Source organism: Carassius auratus, chromosome 49, assembly GCF_003368295.1.
Source record: "Carassius auratus strain Wakin chromosome 49, ASM336829v1, whole genome shotgun sequence".
Taxonomy (NCBI): Eukaryota; Metazoa; Chordata; class Actinopteri; order Cypriniformes; family Cyprinidae; genus Carassius; species Carassius auratus.
The window spans coordinates 11,252,475-11,272,365 of record NC_039291.1 but is presented as its reverse complement, the minus strand read 5'-3'; the positions used below and the strand labels follow the sequence as shown (position 1 = coordinate 11,272,365).

At 38.7% G+C, this 19,891-nt stretch overlaps 1 long non-coding RNA gene across 1 annotated transcript; it reads right to left on the bottom strand.

Annotated features, from left to right (window-relative positions):
* Nucleotides 1-271: 271 nt before the first annotated feature.
* LOC113066209 (uncharacterized) lies at nucleotides 272-18,306 on the bottom strand. The gene is made up of 3 exons (XR_003279140.1): nucleotides 18,132-18,306; nucleotides 14,864-14,996; nucleotides 272-1,254 (listed from the first exon to the last, which is right to left on the bottom strand). It is a non-coding gene; the product is annotated as an uncharacterized LOC113066209 (long non-coding RNA).
* Nucleotides 18,307-19,891: the final 1,585 nt, after the last annotated feature.

Below are 19,891 nucleotides of genomic sequence, written 5' to 3'. Positions count from 1 at the left end.
AAATCACTTATCCCATTTAAGAAAAGAAAAACTTGTTTGATATTGTTAAAAATTAACATATATAAGCATAACATACATAAACATATATATATATATATATATAATTATTAATATTACATAAAAATCCAATAATATAATTCTATTTTTTATATACATAGAATATAAGACACACACACATATATAATCTCCTTTATTATTATTTATTTATTTAAAAAAAACTGACCAAAAATCAATTGCCTCCTTAGAGAAATGAAAACCTTGTTTGAAATGTTTTAATAACATATAAATAATATATTATATGAAATATATTATATTAAATAATATATATTTAGGAATATACTCTTTATTATTTATTAGAATTATGTATTGTGGAACAATATATAAAAAGTTATATAAGCCAAAGATGAATCACACTTAACTTCTAACTTTTACACTTATTTTAATAATGATTAACTAGTCAGAGATCTATTATAAAGTAATGAACTCCCTGCTGTAAGAGAGGAGTACAGCATGATTGAAGTCTGTTCTCCAGAGATGGGTGTTATTGTTGAGCGATGCAGTGCTGATCTCAGTGTAGCTTTAGACCCAGCGCAGCATTAATAAATAGGTCATAGAGCTTTTTTACCCTCTGAATTTTTCAGGCTCGGCTTGGCAAATTGAACATAATTAAAGCCTAAGGCAAAGGTTGCACTTTCCTTGAAATAACAGGCTGTGTTGCAGCACAGAGAGGAACAGACACATAGGAAAGATGCTCCAAGGATCTGTGCAGCTAGGCAAGGCAGAAGAGGATGAGAAGAAAACAGGCAGCCATTACACCAAAGCCGACAGTTACAAAGTGTTGAGCGTTGAGCGTTCCTGTTCGCCTCCACCATGATTGTGCATTTTAATATGCTGTATATAAAAATATATATATATAGTAATTGACCAAAGTAGTGTAATTGAAAAGTGCATGCATAAGATTTTGATATTTTTTTCTGCGGTGTATCTGTGTGTGTACCTTTAACAGGAAGGGCATGGGGGGATGTGTGTGTCAGAAGACATTAGTGTCACTACCCTATCTGAGGACAGTACCTGGGCCAGCTTGGGTCAGACCAGCATCACGCCTGCTTTTAGCCAATAAAGATGCAAGCAGATTATACTCAAGGAGGATGAAAGCTTCCTCATTTACACCAATCAACTGGCTCCACTAATCAGCTGAGATGAAGCAAGAAGTCTTTTCTCTTGCACGTGGTCATGCTTAACCTGGACTTGGACCTGGATGAAATGAAAACACAAAAAGAAACAAGAGCTTGATGAATGGTTTGCAAATTAAAACTAATTGTTTTTGGTAACTAAAAAAATGCCCAAACAGTAATAAGATACAGTTAATACAAAATTAGCTGCTTAAGACTTATATGAGCACCTTAACAAAACAACGTAATTTAAAAAGAAATTTAAAAGCATTTATTTATTATTACTATTTTGGCAGAGCTCAACCAAACAGAAAAAGTTATAATAAACAAACCAAAAATCTCTTGCCTCGTTTAAGTCAGTAAATAAATGAATGAATTTAAAAAGGAAAAAACAGACCAAAAACAAATAAATAAAAATTTTAAAACGAAATCAAATGCATTTCTGTTTTTTCTGGGTTTAGTAACTTATAAAATACATTAACAGAATTTGTTAATAGAATTTTGTTAATAATATATGGCATAATGTTTTAATGAAAACTACACTATATAATAACTTTTGGTTTAACTTTTGGTATATTTTAATATTTTTGTGCTCTACAAAAGGGTTATAGTGTTTTAGAATTACAAGAATAGTTTTTTTGTTTTGTTTTTTCGTTTTGGGGAGAACTATCCATTTAGGGTTTTTTTAGGTTATAGGAAGGACACTGAACAATCGCTCTCTACTTGGCACCTCCAGCTGGGTTAAATGCCTCTTCCACATTCTCAGAAAATTAATGGCCAGTGAGTACACAAACACACACGTTCATGAAAGGATGCAGGTGCACATACACAAGCACTGTGTATTTCTACATACCATTACAAGGCTATGTAACCGTATTTGTACATACCATTGTTTACCTTAATTTTATTAGTTAATTACTTAAGATCACTTCTATTTCAAATCATCTTCTACTCTAGGTGAGCATATAAACACAAAGTCAAGGAGAGGTTAATTGAACCCTCGGTGCAGTTTAGGCTAAACGCATTTTGCCAAACAGAGATATCATTTGACTTTCATTATCCCTTGTGTGTCAGTCTATATTCTCCTTTGAACGAACAGGAGATGAATGACAAAGAAAGCATGAAAGATAGAAAATTGGAATGGAATAAGTGGAATAAGAGGAAATAGAGGGAGTGACAAGGACAGAGAAAGGCAAAGAAATAAAGACGCCATCATGTTCCACCGCTCCTCCGCTCCGTCTCTCCAGCTCACACGCTGCATGAGTGCAGGGGTCATGATATCGGCACAAAATAATGACTGTGTGTTTAAGTGCATGGGTATGTGTGAGAGAGGGACTAAAAAAAAAGGGGAAATACAGACACACACACACACATATACAGGTGCATCTCAATAAATTAGAATGTCGTGGAAAAGTTCATTTATTTCAGTAATCACACACACTACCAGTCAAAAGTTTGGGATCAGAATGATTTTGTATGTTTTTACAGGAGTTTCTTACGCTCATCAAGACTACATTTATTTGATAAAAAATACAGGGAAAAATTTTAATATTGTTAAATATTATCATGATGTAAAATAAAGTTTTTCAATTTTAATATACATTAAAATCTAATTTATTCCTGTGATGCAAAGCTGAAATTTTGTCACATGATCCTTCAGAAATAATTTATTATCAGTGCTGGAAACTGTTGTGCTGCTTAATATTTTTTTGGAGCCTGTGATACTTTTTTTCAGGATTCTTTGATGAATAAAACGTTAAAAAGAAAAGCATCTATTAAAAATAGAAATAGTTTCTAACAATGTACACTACAATTCAAAAGTTTGGAGTCAGTACATTTTTATTACTGCTTTTTTTTAAAGAAGTTAAAAAAAAATTAAAAAAAAAAATGATTCAGCAAGAATGTGTTAAATTAATAAATGATGGCAAAGATTTATATTGTTAGAAAATATTTATATTTTCCATAAATTCTGTTCTTTAAAATTTTTTATTAATCAAAGAATCCTGAAAAAAGTATTGCAGTTTCCAAAACATCTGTTGCCAGCATTAATTGATAATTCTAATAATAAATCAGCATATTAGAATGATTTTTTTAAGGATCATGTGACACTTTAGACTGGAGTAATGGCTGATGGAAATTCAGCTTTGCATCTCAGAAATAAGTTATATTTGAAAGGATATAAAATAGAAACCATTATTTTATACTGTCATAACATTTTGCAAGATTACAGTTTTTTTTGTCTGTATTTTTGATAAAATAAATGCAAACTTGATGAACATAAGACTCATAAGACTTCTATAAAAGTTCCATAAAAAGTAAAATCCTGCATAAATTATCTGGCATTATTATGTGGGTGAGCAGTGTTTCAGCTTCAGTTATCTAGGTCATCCCACGATGGCTTAGTGAGTTTTCATAAAAATAAATTATTCAGAATAGAAAAAAGAAAAACAAACATTATCTGCTGATTTGTAACATTTTGAAACTGTAATTGAATCTAATTAAAATATGGCAAAAGCAAAAACAGTTTTTGAGATTTGGGCAGAGTGGCAGAGAGGTCGGCCCATGAGCTTCAGGCTCACAGAGCCACTACTGATGATATTGCTTGGTTCTGTGACTACTGATTTTGACCTCTGTCTACTGTCACAATGTCATACGCTATCTGCCTTATACTGCCTCCTATTGCTCTCCTTCTCACCATTTCTTTTTTTCTCTCTCTGTCCTTCCCTTGGCAGCAGATGCACCACATGCATGCCAAGACTAGGGACAGGCGCCATGATGGACAGATGGAAAGGGGACATTCAACAAGTGCAGAGGAATTTAGCTGGAGCATTGCTGGAAAGAGAGAAATTTAGAGGTGGATGAGTGTGCACCTGTACCTGCAGATGGCTGGCAGGTCCAAAGGGCCCTACTGTCCTTATGCTCGCTCGGCATGGAAGAGAAATGGTTATATTCAGAGCCCTGAAACTCAGGTAGCTGCTCTCTGTGCTGTGGGAATCTAGCCAGCCTCACCACAGACCCAAAGCTGCATTGCTCATTTAGGAGTAAAGCAATGCAAAATTAACATCCATCCTTGTTCACCTCAATCAAGACTCACAATTTTATTCAAAACTTGTAAAATTACAAAAAGAATTAAAAAAAGAAATAAGATAATAATAAACATGTATATATTAACAATAATGTGTGTATGTAAATGTTATGTCATGCACATAGGAAAAATGTATTGCTTTTTATTATACTTTTACTAATATTGTAAATACTAAAGATATCATTTAAATAGCATTAAACTTTATATATATATATATATATATATATATATATATATATATATATATATATATATATATATATATATATAATTTCAGAATATCAAGGGTTATTAGTTTAAATGTATATTCATTGTATACACCACATTTTCCAAACACACTAGAAAGAACTTACAAGTGCACTATGTTTAGTATAAGAGCAATACCTTTTTTCAACAAATGTTTTTAATTGTTTATTTTTTTGCTTTGTTTAATATATAAAAATAAATTATTGTACAGCCCACTGTCGAAAATATATCATGACATTTATTTCTGTGGTTAGCTTAGGACACCTATCATGTTACAAACAAAATGTCAATACATGTTGTACAAAGAAGATCATCAACCACCGTGAATCACTTTTATTGTTGTGCAAACAGCAATGACGAATTGCTGCAGACAAAGAAATGCCAATATTTCTCTGTACACCTGTATACCAACACAAATAATGTGGGTACAATTTTATTCTGTGTGAATTAGAATCAGATATAAGTTAGAGAAAAGAAGATTACGAATACTCTGCTATTTGAAGTCAGTGATAAACTAGGTGGCAAATGGTTGATTTATATACTGTGTCTCTGATTATATACATGCAGCTGAAATGCAGCAACATTTTCCACACTGCTTTTGAATTACTCTGAAACAATTAGAGCGAAAGCAAACTGGCTAACATACTCCTAAAATAGACCGCTTCAACTTAAATCAAATCTCAAAGCATACAAAAGTCCATTAAAGCAAATTAGAAAGAGCAAACATCTAGTAGAGGGCATCATTCACTTTTATCAAGTCAGAGCACTTGCCTTTGGTGCATCGTGCACCTGTCAATGAACTGTAATTTCGGAGAAGACTGCTGTCCTGACAAATTGCTGCGTGTTAACGCACTTTCTCCCTCGCTCAGCCGGGCCCAGGGGCATGCTGGGATGCATGGACAGACTTGATCTCGCCCTTGGGAACAATGCAAAGAAAATGTCACAGGCCTGGTTGGAGTTTAATGCATTGCAGAGCCTGTATAGATGTAATCGAATATAATTCAGATCTGTTAGAGCTGCAGGGGGCTTTGTTAGCTATGTGCTTTGATGGACTGATTAAATTTACAATTTGCATTCATTTATTACGTTAGAAAGAGAAAAGAAAAGCATTTCAGTTCCCTCCCCTCCAAAAATAAATATTCCGACAAAGTAAAGACAGACATTATCTTGTGCCCATATTGTTCATAAGCAAAATAAACAGAGATAGAGGAAGCTTAGGCACGCTGTCAGCACTTTCTTTCCAAAAAAGGAGGAAAAATTAGAGAAAAGAACAAAGCACATGTGCTATACATTCAGCCATGTGTGAAGTACGCAAGCACACCTCTCTAATTCACCATTCAGTCTGGCAGAATGGGCAGCACCAGTGATTTCTCTGAGCCGCCGCTTGTGCTTCCTTGTTATCTGCAGTTTGAATGCAAACAAAGCCGGCAAGCTCCGCCACCCCCCTCTATCCCCCCAGGCTTTCCTCTGGAGATAAATGGGGACGAGTACATCCTTAGGCCTAGAACACGTCCACAGACCTCACCCTCGCAAATCCTTCATGGGGAGCCAGACCTGCAACCTCCCTATGCACCTCGAAACATCATTTGTGCAGCGAGTGAATCAATAATGCAACAGTAAATTCATTTAAACACACATTACTGATCCCGTTTAATTAATGGGACCTCAACTGCAATTTGTCAGTGTCGCACACAGTCATCCCTTTGATATTTATACCAATGTTCAGTTTTTTCTCTGTAGGATGACCCTGACTAATGCTAATCCTTAGCATGAGCTTCCACATCCCAGAATTAAACAGCACAGCCTGAAAAAGACAGCATGTTTCTGTGCAGCCAAAACAGTGGGAAATAATTTACAATGTAAATCACATTAAGAATAATAAAAGGATGAATATGAAAAAATGGTAAATGGTGACTCTCTAATTAATGCACACACATATGTGCCACCTGATCAAATGCTTCAAAGATTATAAAAACAGCAATCGGTTATGCTGCATGCTTTAAAACAGCACAACTCTGTAAATAACACTTTTCGGTATGAATCTATATCCTTAAAGGGACAGTTCACCCAAAAATTAATATGACATAATTTGTCAGTTGTTCACTGTCAAGCTACGCAAAATTGCGTTCATAATTGCAGACGATTTAATTGCACTATTATGAAATCGGAGAAATCGTATTTTGATTACGAAAGCTGTTTGCATAGCTTGTCAGTGAACTACGGCTCTGTGTAGTAAATGCTGCTCCATCTGAAAGCATGTTTTTACACCAAACTCACTTTATAACATCAGTCGAGTGTTTGAAATAAATCCTTCTGTGAGATGATGTGGCTTCTTACACAGAATAAGGCATGCAACATATTTCATAGTATTCTAAGCAGTGAAGCAAGTTGAGGCTTGGACCTGAAAACAGTGCTTCTTACATCATCACTTAACAACCTAATAGGGATTTCCTGGGTTTCTTCTGCAGAGCATATTTGGAGTTTCAGAGTGAGAGCACCCTCTGGCCTTCGGATGAAGTTTTACTGCTGATCACTGAACCATGCTTCTCTCAAAGATACGCCTGACAATCACAGCTTCTGCCTAAACACGATTTATCGCTTTAGCAATTTAATTTCAATTAATTGTACAGCCCTAATCATATATACGTATTTTGAATATATATATATATATATATATATATATATATATATATATATATTCAAAATACTGCATTCCACAAAACAGAGCAGGTCATACATGAGGAAATACATGAGAGTGAGTAAATGATGACACAATTTATATTTTTGGGTGAACTATCCCGTTAAATACTCAATATATAGAATAGTAATAGAATAACAGAAGAATAGCACAAATATTGGAAAAAAACTGAAACCAAAAGCTTTCATGAAAGCATGTCTTTTCAAAACAGAAAACTGAGGAAAAGTCAATTTTGGCAAAACTATTTCTGCTTTGTTCTTCTCAGAACAGAGAATGTGCCAACAATGAACACAATAGCAAAACAAACTCTTAAACTATGCTCAAAAAGTACTACTAATAGTATGTCAAAATGATATGCTGTGTCAGAATATTTTTTTGTGAGCCAGAAATGTGACACTAAGAAAACACCCAAAGCTCCTCTCACATGTGCTGTTCCATCTGTTCTGTGGTTACAAAGCTTGCAAAGAACGTTCGAACAGCCTTAAGTATGCTATCATGGCGTCTCTTGTGTGGGGCTTTTTATTTGCCATCGTCAGGTTAATGAGCCCACCAGCCCACTTGATGTCAAGAGGGCTGCCACAAAGATGCGTCTCATTAGAGGCTGTCTGGCACTGTGTGCAGAGACAAAAAGCACATTCACCCACCCTGAATACCATCATGCTCCCCATTGCTGCCAGCCTGTAGCGTTGCACCCATGGCATCCATCCCGCTTGCACACGCCCTGGCTCTCAGCCAGTACCACCTCAGCCCTCTTCTGCATGAAAGAGTACCCGGCAGGGCTTGGCCAAGCAGTGCCTGCACAGGAATATAGCAGGCACACGACAGAGCTGGCACTGCGCCAGCGGCTGCAGCCCAGCCCGGTTCACTGCTGCGACAGCTTAAGCTGCACGTGCATGAATTCCCCCTTCAGTGCCAGAGAGAGGGTACACTATTGTGTTCTCGTAGACACACTGGGCAGAACTTGATGTGTGTGAGTGGGGGGGGGGGTGGATCAAGTGACTATAATCAGTCAGTTACTCAGGTCTGAGAGCCATTATCTCCTGAGAGGGGATCAATAGTGAAAGATAGGAAAGTGGGCCTATCCACTGTACTGCTGTGGCGTTATCAGCCTGTAAGCAGGTGTGCCCCTTCACCAAACCCCTCAGTGGCATGCTGGGAAAATAGTAGATATTCTGAATCTGGCTGGCCTGACGGATCCTGTGGTTGAGATTTTACATGAAAAAAAATTTGATTCTTTACTAAAAAAATAATCTAATTACTATTTTGACAGTCATGTAAAAAAAGAAATGAACATCAGTAAAAACGGGATCAGTTCTACTTTTATTATATAACCTATTTATCTGTAAATATGCTGTAGTACTTGTATATATTAACCTACACACACAAAATATATATTTTCTTTTTTGCATTAGATTTTGAAGATCTTGAAGTTAATGTTTTGATGCAATATTTACGTAATTTTCAAAATGCAATTATATTTATATACATATACACTCAAAGGATTATTAGGAACATCATACTAATACTGTGTTTGACCCTCTTTCACCTTCAGAACTGCTTTAATTCTACGTGGCATTGATTCAACAAGGTGCTGAATGCATTCTTTAGAAATGTTGGCCCATATTGATAGGTTAGCATCTTGCAGCTGATGGAGATTTGTGGGATGCACATCCAGGGCACGAAGCTCCCGTTCCACCACATCCCAAAGATGCTCTATTGGGTTGAGATCTGGTGACTGTGGGGGCAAGTTTAGTACAGTGAACTCATTGTCATGTTCAAGAAATCAATTTGAAATGATTCGAGCTTTGTGACATGGTGCATTATCCTGCTGGAAGTAGCCATCAGAGGATGGGTACATGGTGGTCATAAATGGATGGACATGGTCAGAAACAATGCTCAGGTAGGCTGTGGCATTTAAACGATGCCCAATTGGCACTAAGGGGCCTAAAGTGTGCCAAGAAAACATCCCCCACACCATTACACCACCACCACCAGCCTGCACAGTGGTAACAAGGCATGATGGATCCATGTTCTCATTCTGTTTACGCCAAATTCTGACTCTACCATCTGAATGTCTCAACAGAAATCCAGACTCATCAGACCAGGCAACATTTTTCCAGTCTTCAACTGTCCCATTTTGGTGAGCTTGTGCAAATTGTAGTCTCTTTTTCCTATTTGTAGTGGAGATGAGTGGTACTCGGTGGGGTCTTCTTCTGTTGTAGCCCATCCGCTTTAAGGTTGTGTGTGTTGTGGCTTCACAAATTCTTTGCTGCATACCTCGGTTGTAATGAGTGGTTATTTCAGTCAAAGTTGCTCTTCTATCAGCTTGAATCATTCGGCCCGTTCTCCTCTGACCTCTAGCATCAACAAGCCCACAGGCATTTTCGCCCACAGGACTGCCGCATACTGGATGTTTTTCCCTTTTCACACCATTCTTTGTAAACCCTAGAAATGGTTGTGCGTGAAAATCCCAGTAACTGAGCAGATTGTGAAATACTCAGACCGACCCATCTGGCACCAACAACCATGCCACGCTCAAAATTGCTAATATCACCTTCCTTTCCCATTCTGACATTCAGTTTGGAGTTCAGGAGATTGTCTTGACCAGGACCACACCGCTAAATGCATTGAAGCAACTGCCATGTGATTGGTTGATTAGATAATTGCATTAATGAGAAATTGAACAGGTGTTCCTAATAATCCTTTAGGTGAGTATATATATATATATATATATATATATATATATACACAGAATACACACACTCTGCACGTTTATATGAGACTTTAATTAAATTTTCTATTCAATCTTTTGAAACATTTTAAATAACAGTACATTTTTGTACATATGGCTGTTATAATAATTTCTATGTTCTTTCTATGCACAATCCATCAAACTGCCTCATCAAACCATCAAACAGCTTCTGAGACTGAACCTTCTAAATATATATATATATATACACTGGTATCTTTCAAAATATGCACCTGGAAGAGCTTCTGCATCTTACTATCTTCCACTATTTCTAGGAAATGGGCCGAAACAGCTGAGTTGACTGCAGTGATGTCACTTGCACTGATGGAATGCTTTGTTCCTCAGCATGTGCGCATGCCACCTGGGTCTGAGCAAGAGCTTGCGAGATGCACACTGTGTGTGCTGCAAGATGGCTGATGCTCCATTCAATTACACCAGCCACTGAAGGCTCATGAAATGAATCCAAATGCTGCTAAAAATATAGGCATGTCTTATTGTATGCCCGACGTCTTGTGTTAGTCACAGTGGATGTTGATTAAAAAGAACATGTATATGGAATTACAATCCAATTTCAAATCACTTCCATTTCAAGCCTCAGCGAGTTGGTGTGTGTATCTTCAACCATCCCTGTTGGTAAATGCAGTAGGAGCAGCAGTAAAGGTAGCTGAAGCATTAATGGGGAATTATACTCATATATTTTTAGTAAGCCTTTGGGCACTTCCAGTGTCCCTAAAAGAACATGGTTGCTAGGCAACCATTATTGTTGCCATGGAGATTCACGTGTTGGCAGCTGCTGCAATCAGCATTAACTCAAGGCACATATTCTCATTCCAGCAGTCAGGCGATAGCAGGCAACTAGGACAGCAAGTCACTAGGATAGTAATCTCATGGAAACATATGTTCACCCATCATTCGCTGCATTAATAGCATCATAAATGACCAAAATGATCACGGTAGTTTGGTGCAAATAATGGCAGGCAGAATCAAATATTCACTTTAATGTCTGATGCCCCCCATATTAATTTGGTTTATGGTATGCACCATTGTAGGCTATAAAGACAACCCATGCTTAATGAAAAATGATGCTTATAGGAAATAAAAACAATGGTAATAAAATGTGCTAAAAATGTGCTTTGGACCTAAATCTGTCACACACCTGGACTCATTTAATGTGTTTTTGCCCGTGACCCAGTTTCTGTCTTTCCGTGTTTGATTAGTTCCCAGGTGTGTCCATTCTCTTCCTCATGTGTTCCATGTCCCTGCTAATTTATGATTCCATCCACCTGTGTTTCCCCAATTATCCTTTGTACTTAAGCCTTGTCCTTTCAGTTCTGTTTTGTCGGGTCTTCATTACCATTTGCACTTGCTACTTACGTGTGTCTACCTCTGTGCTCCATGTTGGATATCCCCTGTGTTGGTTATATTAAAAGCCTTCTTCCGTTTATCCTCGACTCCGTATTCCTTCAGGCAGCGTAAAACCGTGACAGAAGACCCGACCACAAAAGAGAAAATAGAAAACTGCGTGTTCTTCCCTCCGTTTTGTTTTTGTTTTTTCACAGTCCTTTCTTTTCTTAGTGTCTATGGATCCCCTCTATCGTCCCGAATTCCTCATCCTCCTGCTGAAGCAGGAAGGACGTTCTCTCGAGGACCATACCAGACAGTTTTTCCTTTTAGCTAATGCCACCAGCTACCCGGACGGCGCGCTCTGCACCTTCTACAACACCAGCCTGAACTCCAAATGCAGAGCGTTGTCGTCCGAAGATGGTCCTCGAGAGGATTTCGCCGCATTCGTGGAGTGGACTCTGGCGAGAAATGGCTCATCTTTCACCATCTGCCCCATAGAGGATCTCGCCAGTCCCACTCCCGACCCAGAGACCAGCCAGCCACCAACTCGCTACACGGAGCCAGAGCCCACCGCAGCCGCAGAGCCCGAGCCATTCACTGACAGGGAACAGGATCTCGAGAGCGCGACTGACCAGGTGTGTGAGCCGGCAACACCGTGCATCGTGGGAGTCCTCGTGGAGATCGAGGGCGTGGAGGAAAGCCCTGCCCACACTCCTGCGACTGAGGGTGAGCTGTATACAGTCTCTGAAGGTCATATGGAGCAAGCTCTGGATCGGATGGACTGGTCTATGGAGGTAATCCCTAATTTTCCTGTTTCCCCGCTGGTTCCGTCCAGCCCTGATTCCCCTGTATACCCTCTCAGTCTCCCACTCCTACCTCCTCCAGTCATTTCCTCTGCTCCATTTCCGCTGGTTACGCCCAGCCCTGAGTTTTCTGTTTCTCCGCTGGTTCCGCCCAGCTCTGAATCTTCTGTGTCTCCGCTGGTTCCGCCCAGCTCTGAATCTTCTGTGTCTCCGCTGGTTCCGCCCAGCCCTGAGTTTTCTGTTTCTCCGCTGGTTACGCCCAGCCCTGAGTTTTCTGTAGCTCCGCCCAGCTCTGAATCTTCTGTTTCTCCGCTGGTTCCGCTCAGCCCTGAGTTTTCTGTTTCTCCGCTGGTTACGCCCAGCCCTGAGTTTTCTGTTTCTCCGCTGGTTACGCCCAGCCCTGAGTTTTCTGTTTCCCCGCTGGTTCCGCCCAGCCCTGAGTTTCCTGTGTCTCCGCTGGTTCCGCCCAGCTCTGAATCTTCTGTGTCTCCGCTGGTTCCGCCCAGCTCTGAATCTTCTGTGTCTCCGCTGGTTCCGCCCAGCTCTGAATCTTCTGTGTCTCCGCTGGTTCCGCCCAGCCCTGAATCTTCTGTGTCTCCGCTGGTTCCGCCCAGCCCTGAATCTTCTGTGTCTCCTGTACTCCCTCCCAGCCTCCCTCTCCCGCCTCCTCCCAAACCTGCTGGTCCCTCTACTCTTTCGCTGGTTCCGTCCAGTCCTGATCCTCCTGTCCTTCCTCCCATCCTTCTCCTCTCTCCTCCTCCTAGACCAGCCAGTTCCTCGCCATCCCTGCTGGTGCCAGTCAGTCCCGCAGCTCACCCTCAGTCCGCGCCATCGGGGCGCGATGGTTCGCCGCTGGACTGCCAGTCTCCAGCTCCGCCTTGGCGCGTTAAGGCCCTGTCTCCGCCTCCAGCCTCCGAGCCCTGGACTCCTCCTCGGTCCTTCGACCCAGCGGCTCCGCCTTGGCTCTTAGCTCCCTCGTCTCCACCGTGGCCTGTCATCCCACCTGCTCCACCGGGCTCCCTCGTCCCTCCGGCTTCACCTTGGTCAGTCGTCGACCATCCGCCACCTCGGGACTCCTCTCCTCTGGTTCCACCTCGTCACTCCATCCCTCCGGCTCTGTCAGGCTCCTCCTTCCCTCCGGTTCCACCTTCATCCTCGGTCGCTCCGGCTCCACAGCGGTCTGCCAGGACCCCGCCTCCGCCTTGGTCGCCTGAGCCTTCTGCTCCACCTAGGCCCTCCGGAACCTCGTCGTCACCCTGGCTCTGCGGCTGTGCTGCTCCATCTTGGGCTCCTCACCCACCGGTGCAGTCTCCGCCTGTCGGCTCCCTGGTGTCGTCGACCCTTCCTTCACCATGGCTCCTCCCGCCGTCGACTCCACCTTGGATCTCCGTCCTGGCTGGTCTCTGGTGGACCATCTGGCTCTTCCTGCTCCTGTCTCCTCCCTGGCTCCTTCCTCCGTCATCTCCTCCTTGGCTCCTCCTTCTGTGTTCCCTGTCTGCTGGCCCCCTCCTGGAAGTCCGTCCTCCACCGGAACCTCCTCCCAAGTTCCCACCCATGCCTCCCCCTGTTGTTTCTACGGTGCGAGGACGCACCTACCGGGAGGGGGGAGTACTGTCACACACCTGGACTCATTTAATGTGTTTTTGCCCGTGACCCAGTTTCTGTCTTTCCGTGTTTGATTAGTTCCCAGGTGTGTCCATTCTCTTCCTCATGTGTTCCATGTCCCTGCTAATTTATGATTCCATCCACCTGTGTTTCCCCAATTATCCTTTGTACTTAAGCCTTGTCCTTTCAGTTCTGTTTTGTCGGGTCTTCATTACCATTTGCACTTGCTACTTACGTGTGTCTACCTCTGTGCTCCATGTTGGATATCCCCTGTGTTGGTTATATTAAAAGCCTTCTTCCGTTTATCCTCGACTCCGTATTCCTTCAGGCAGCGTAAAACCGTGACAAAATCAACCAGTTCTATTGAAGTCAAAAATTCTATATATAAAAACCAACTCAGCCTGACTACATCATTTACACCAATGAATATGATTTTATTTACTACATTAAGTACAAAAACTCATTAAGGAAGCATCTGCTCAGATTTTATAATGCAATTCATAGTAATTATCATTGTTTATGTATATTTTATCATTTAAGAATTAAAAAGCAATGCATCAATTGAATTTCAATGAAATCTAGACGGTTCTCAATCAAATTGCTCTGCTTTTACAGAATGTATGCAAATTCCTTTAAAACCGCATACAGCATAAATCTGTCATCAATTTAGCTTAAGCTTTTAGATCCTTTGGCAGACCTACTAAAGCACATGAAGATTCGGTAGCGCATGTGGGTGGATGTGCAATGTGGAGCCTGAGCAGCAATTGAAATTTCCAGCCCCTTTGGTTCTATCTGTCTATTTGTTTATGCTGACAAATTGACTATTTTCAGGGGAACTGCATTAGCCAGTTGTAAAGCATTTCAAAGGCTGTGGGGGATAAGTTATATTTTCTAAAGATTAAATTGTTTGTTGCAAAGCTGTATACAAACCTATTGAAACAATGCAGAACACACACACACACAGAGAGAGAGAGAGAGAGAGAGAGAGAGAGAGAACATAATAACTGTTATTTGGGTTGCTTATTGGTCTGTCACTTTTCAGGTGACATCTCAGAGTTGCATTGTAATAAAATGTCTGATATTTAGTCAAGATATATTCCCATGCTGCCTTGTATCTTTGATTATAAGCCTACTGTCGCCACTGGATATCTGGATATTTACCTGTGATGTAGTTTAATGCTGAAGAAGGATAGATGAGATTGCAGATTGCAGATTGCAGATTGCAGATGAGATTGATTTTTTTCATCATTTACTCACCCTCATGTCGTTCCAAACATATAGGGCTTACTTCCCTCTGCAGAACACAAAAGATAATATTTAAAGATCTTTTAAATATATTCATAACAACATTAGATCGCATTGACTTTCATTATATAAAAAACAGACAAATGATTACAGGATTCTCATTTTTAGGTGTATTTTCCCTTAAAAAGACACAGTATATTAACACTTCCATTCCATGTCATACAGGTTGATAATGTTTTAGCAGACGGTTTTCAGAATAGTATATTAACATCAGTATTCCTACATCTTTATCCTGTACGGTTTCTGTGTGCATAGATTAAGTGATGAATAAACCAGTCTTTAATCATCCTTTTTAATCTGATTTACTGAACTGCAAAGAATTAAGATCATTTAAAAAAAAAAATATATATATATATATATATATATATATATATATATATATATATATATATATATATATATATATATATATATATATATATATATATATATATATAAAATGTAAAATAACTTTTTATTTCCTGTTTATTTCCAACTGTCTATTTCTAATATTCTAAGATTATAGGATGACATTCAAAAGCAAAAATATTGGGCCATGTGACATAAATCCCAACATTAATAATGCACTATATTTCATAATGGGTCACTTACTAAAATTAATACAGTTCATAATGCACAGTATTCAATACATACTAAAGTAGTACCCTTTTTTTGAACATGCGTTAATTCTAAAGAGACTCTTCAGATTTTTTTATTGGCAAATTTGTTAAAAAAAAAAAAAACATTGAAAATTCAGGAACAGACTCAATCTCCATTTACACAAAACTAACTCCCTGTTCTAACAAAAACGAAAATGTCTCCCACCCACTTGAGTCCTTGAATATAAACAATGAGTAATCTTTCGCCAAGTGTGGACAGGTGACCACAAGTTTACACAAGTCAGAGCTGGTCACTTCTGTACAATTTCTCACTTTCTTTAATTGTCAGTAAAAAAAACTGAAGCTGGCAGGGAAATAAAAGCAGAGTTCTCCTAAGAACAGACCATAATGTCATTCACTCTCTCTCTTTTCTTTCTGACATTTGACAGCTCAGTGTGAGAGTGGCTGGTAGATCAGATGCCTCAACATGCATGTTTGACCTCAAGAGATGTAGGACAGGAGAAGCCCAAACACAGACATGTGCTTTCTTGACCCGTTAAGAAAAAACAAATGTGACAATGGTTAATCCTTATGAATGGTACACAAATACACTTAGCATGTGAGTATAAAGCCTAGTGTCTACACAGATTGAGCTAAGTGCACAGTATGGCATAAGTGAAAGGCAAAAGCACCTAATACACATTTTAGAGGGCTGTAGTGCATTCTGATTGGTTCATACAACCTGACATGACTCTACTCCTATCCAGATCAACTAAACAGGTCCAGTACCTATAGAAATCCTCTAAAGCAGCACTCATTTGGAGTTTTAAAAGCTTATTATCAACTAAATTAGGTCACAGTTGGAGAGAAGGGAAAACCTTAGTTATGTTCTTTCACATGGATGAGGACTATATCCTTTACAGAGACAATGTGGAAAACTAAGACTTCCCTCCCAAGCTGAGAGCAGAATGTGGTTGGTTAGGAGAACAAATCTAAACAGGGACTTCATAAACCATATCACTGATCTGCTGCTGTTTGCTCAGCACAGATAGATATGCAGTACACAAACACTGAGGTCTGATACTAAAATCCATATTGGACATTAGCAGGGTTGAACAGATCTGATACATAAACATAGGCTACATATATGCTGCATATAACTGCATTCCTCTTAAAATGAATCAAAATTATTCAGTTTGCTTTTGATGATTAAGACGGTGTACTGCATAGACTAACAGTTAAACTAAATATATAGATAATGAAGTCATTGATGTTGGGTCTTTTTCTATTCATTTAAATTTAAAGTAGAGATTTGTACAATATCCATTATTTGAAATTGAGGAATGCAATTCTAAAGGTCAGATCTTGTCAAAAGAATGCATTGCATGCTCATAAATACTAAGCTCACAAAATCAATTACCTGGCAGGATAGTTTATCTGAAGAGCATTTATAGACAATATTCCGTGTGCCACAGTCAACGTACACGTTTAGTGATTGTAAAGAAAAAATACGCTTTAAATATAGTGGGTTTTATTTTTTAATCGCACAGAATGTGACCATGGCTCGGTCGGTAGCTGGAGGAAGCTGAGACTCCCATAACCACACTGCGATTGAGTTGTGACGGAAGCTCAGCAGTTCCGCAGTCTTGGTAAAGGGTTGTTATGCAACTTACTTCTTACGTTTTAAAATAATGCATGCTAAATTTGCACAAATATAGGCAATTTAAAAAAAAAAGCATCAGCGTCTCGTCTCGTGGTTTCATGTTGTGTAATTTGAACGCAACATGCGTCATGGATTGTTTTGGAAAACTTAGAAAAAAAATGCACCTGGTCAGAGAGATATTTTTAAAGCACAATCTAAATTGCATAATTGAAGTGTTTAATATGGTGTTCAGAAAACTGTTTTAAATGTTGTGACATGCGTGATTAACCAATTTAAAGCCTCAAGTACAAAGTTATATTTTATTTAGCTGCAGCAAGTTCACTAAATTATTACTTTGATCATACAATATTTCGTTAAAATACTAGTTCTTATGTCAAGTTGACAATTAAATTGATTTACTTTTAATTAAACTGGTAAATATACAAAAAAATTAACCCTGCTTTTCAGTCAATTTCAACAACAACAAATGTTTCATGGTCTGTGCAATATCATAAACACAATACATGACTTTAAAATATGACGCGACATTCAAAAAAACACAAGTGAACTCTTGCATGACAAGACTTCTAGCATAAACAATAACGAAACTGTCGTAATGGGTGTAAGAATGATTTTGGGCCTGTGAAGAAATTTGTCACTGAACTCTTTCAGGCATAATTAACATTTTTATGCTAGTTCCCTTTTTTTCTTTTGTAACCTTACACGACAGCACTGACTTTTACGAAAAAGAACAAGCAGCAAAACACATTAAGTCACGTTTTCACGGTTAATAAACGTTTAATCTTTGATTAACATACATTGAATCGTGCTGTTTATGTAAGCTAATGCAAAATAGTCTGCAGCACATTAATACTGCATGTAAACGTCTAAAAATATGCCTTACTTGAGAGCGAATATTTGAGGTCCTTTCATCCTGGAAAAAATGTCACTTACTCCGTTGATTTCTAGCATATACGTCTTATTCATATACATCATCAGAGGTCCTATGGTCTATAGCACTCATAGGTACAACGTAACCAGATTTACTCTGAGAAACAGGGCCCTATGGCCTGCCTAGATTAATAAATGTTTATCTGTTTTGAAGTGCGGAACAATAGGTGATGCCCTGTGACCCCACAGAGCCTCGAACTCGCGCAGGGTCATGTGGTGTACAGGGAAAGGGGGGCTTTGGGGACTGAGACCCAATGCACTGACCCGGAGTTTCGCTATTCATGCCGCCTCACTGCGGCTGCCTGCAGCTTCTATTGTTTCAGTACGAACAATGGCGTTTTCCCAGGGAAAATAAGCTGTTTAAAATTCCTTTTAAAGTTGCAGCACGATTGTAGCACGATTTGAGTGACTGCTTTGGAGGGCTTGCTGCAAGAGGAAATTAATTGCATATTAATCAAAAAATTAATCATTATGTCTTAGTTTTATTTGTTTCATTCCAGCAAGTTATTAAATCTACCTGCCAGTTTGTTCTCCATCGCAGACAGAAACGTTTTGATCACAAAGCAGTCATAAAAAGTGTGATAAAAATTAAGTCCAGCCTCTGTAGCTCCTCCTAAAAGTACATTTCATTACATTAAACCGTTAGCTCTTTTGCATCAAGAGAACAAACACAAACGACACTAAAACGTTACTCTCATTTTGTCTTTTATATTTCTGTGTTGTTCCTTACAAACATTAGCTGTGTTGATAGCTAAAATAAAAGAAATGCAACCAGTGACATGGCAAACTACGGTACTTCGATTAATTATTAATGCGGTATCCCTTCTCGCTGGAGTTTCTTAAAGGACCAAAAGCATTTCTGTCAAAAAAAAAAAAAAAAAAAAAAAAAAAAAAAAAAAAAAAGAAAGAAAGAAAGAAAGAAAAAAGAAAAGAAATGAGAGTAATTAATCCACAACCCTTCAACGTGTTTTTGTGTAACATTCAAACTCAAAGATATAACCTACATTTCATTGTTGTTATTGCAAATGCTTTTTTAATAAATAATAAATAAATAAATAAATAAAAAAATAAAAACTTGCTTTTTTTCTGATTCTGATTTGGTTTTATATATATATATATATATATATATATATATATATATATATATTGGTGAGCGTGATTTCACCAAATACAACATGTTCCTGGATCAACATCCTTGTTGATCATGGAACAACATTCCAATTAACCAATCAGAATTGAGATATAACAGTTCAGGAAATATCTGTTTTAGGCTTAAAATACGGGTTAGGTGCTTCTACACCATTGTTAATAAGCTATCATTTCTCAATGATTTTAGGAATAAATTATGGGTAGGGTTAGATTTAGGGGTAGGGATTGGGTTAAATCTATATTTTTGGACAATAATGTTGATCCACGATCATCAAATGATGTTGATCCAGGAACATGTCTTACTTGGCAAAATCACGGCGACCATATTATGTATGTATGTATGTATAAATATTAAACAAATGAGCCTGCTATGAGTTTCTCAACTGATTCCAGTACTCTGAAATAAAGCATAATTTGTCTTTCCAAATTATTCACGGAAATCATACAGTAAGCCTGATCAATAATTCCTCCATGTAACATGTAACAGTGGCGTTGTAATGGACAAACGTACTGAACGTGACAAATTGCATTCAAAACACTTACGCACAATGTGCACCAGTAACA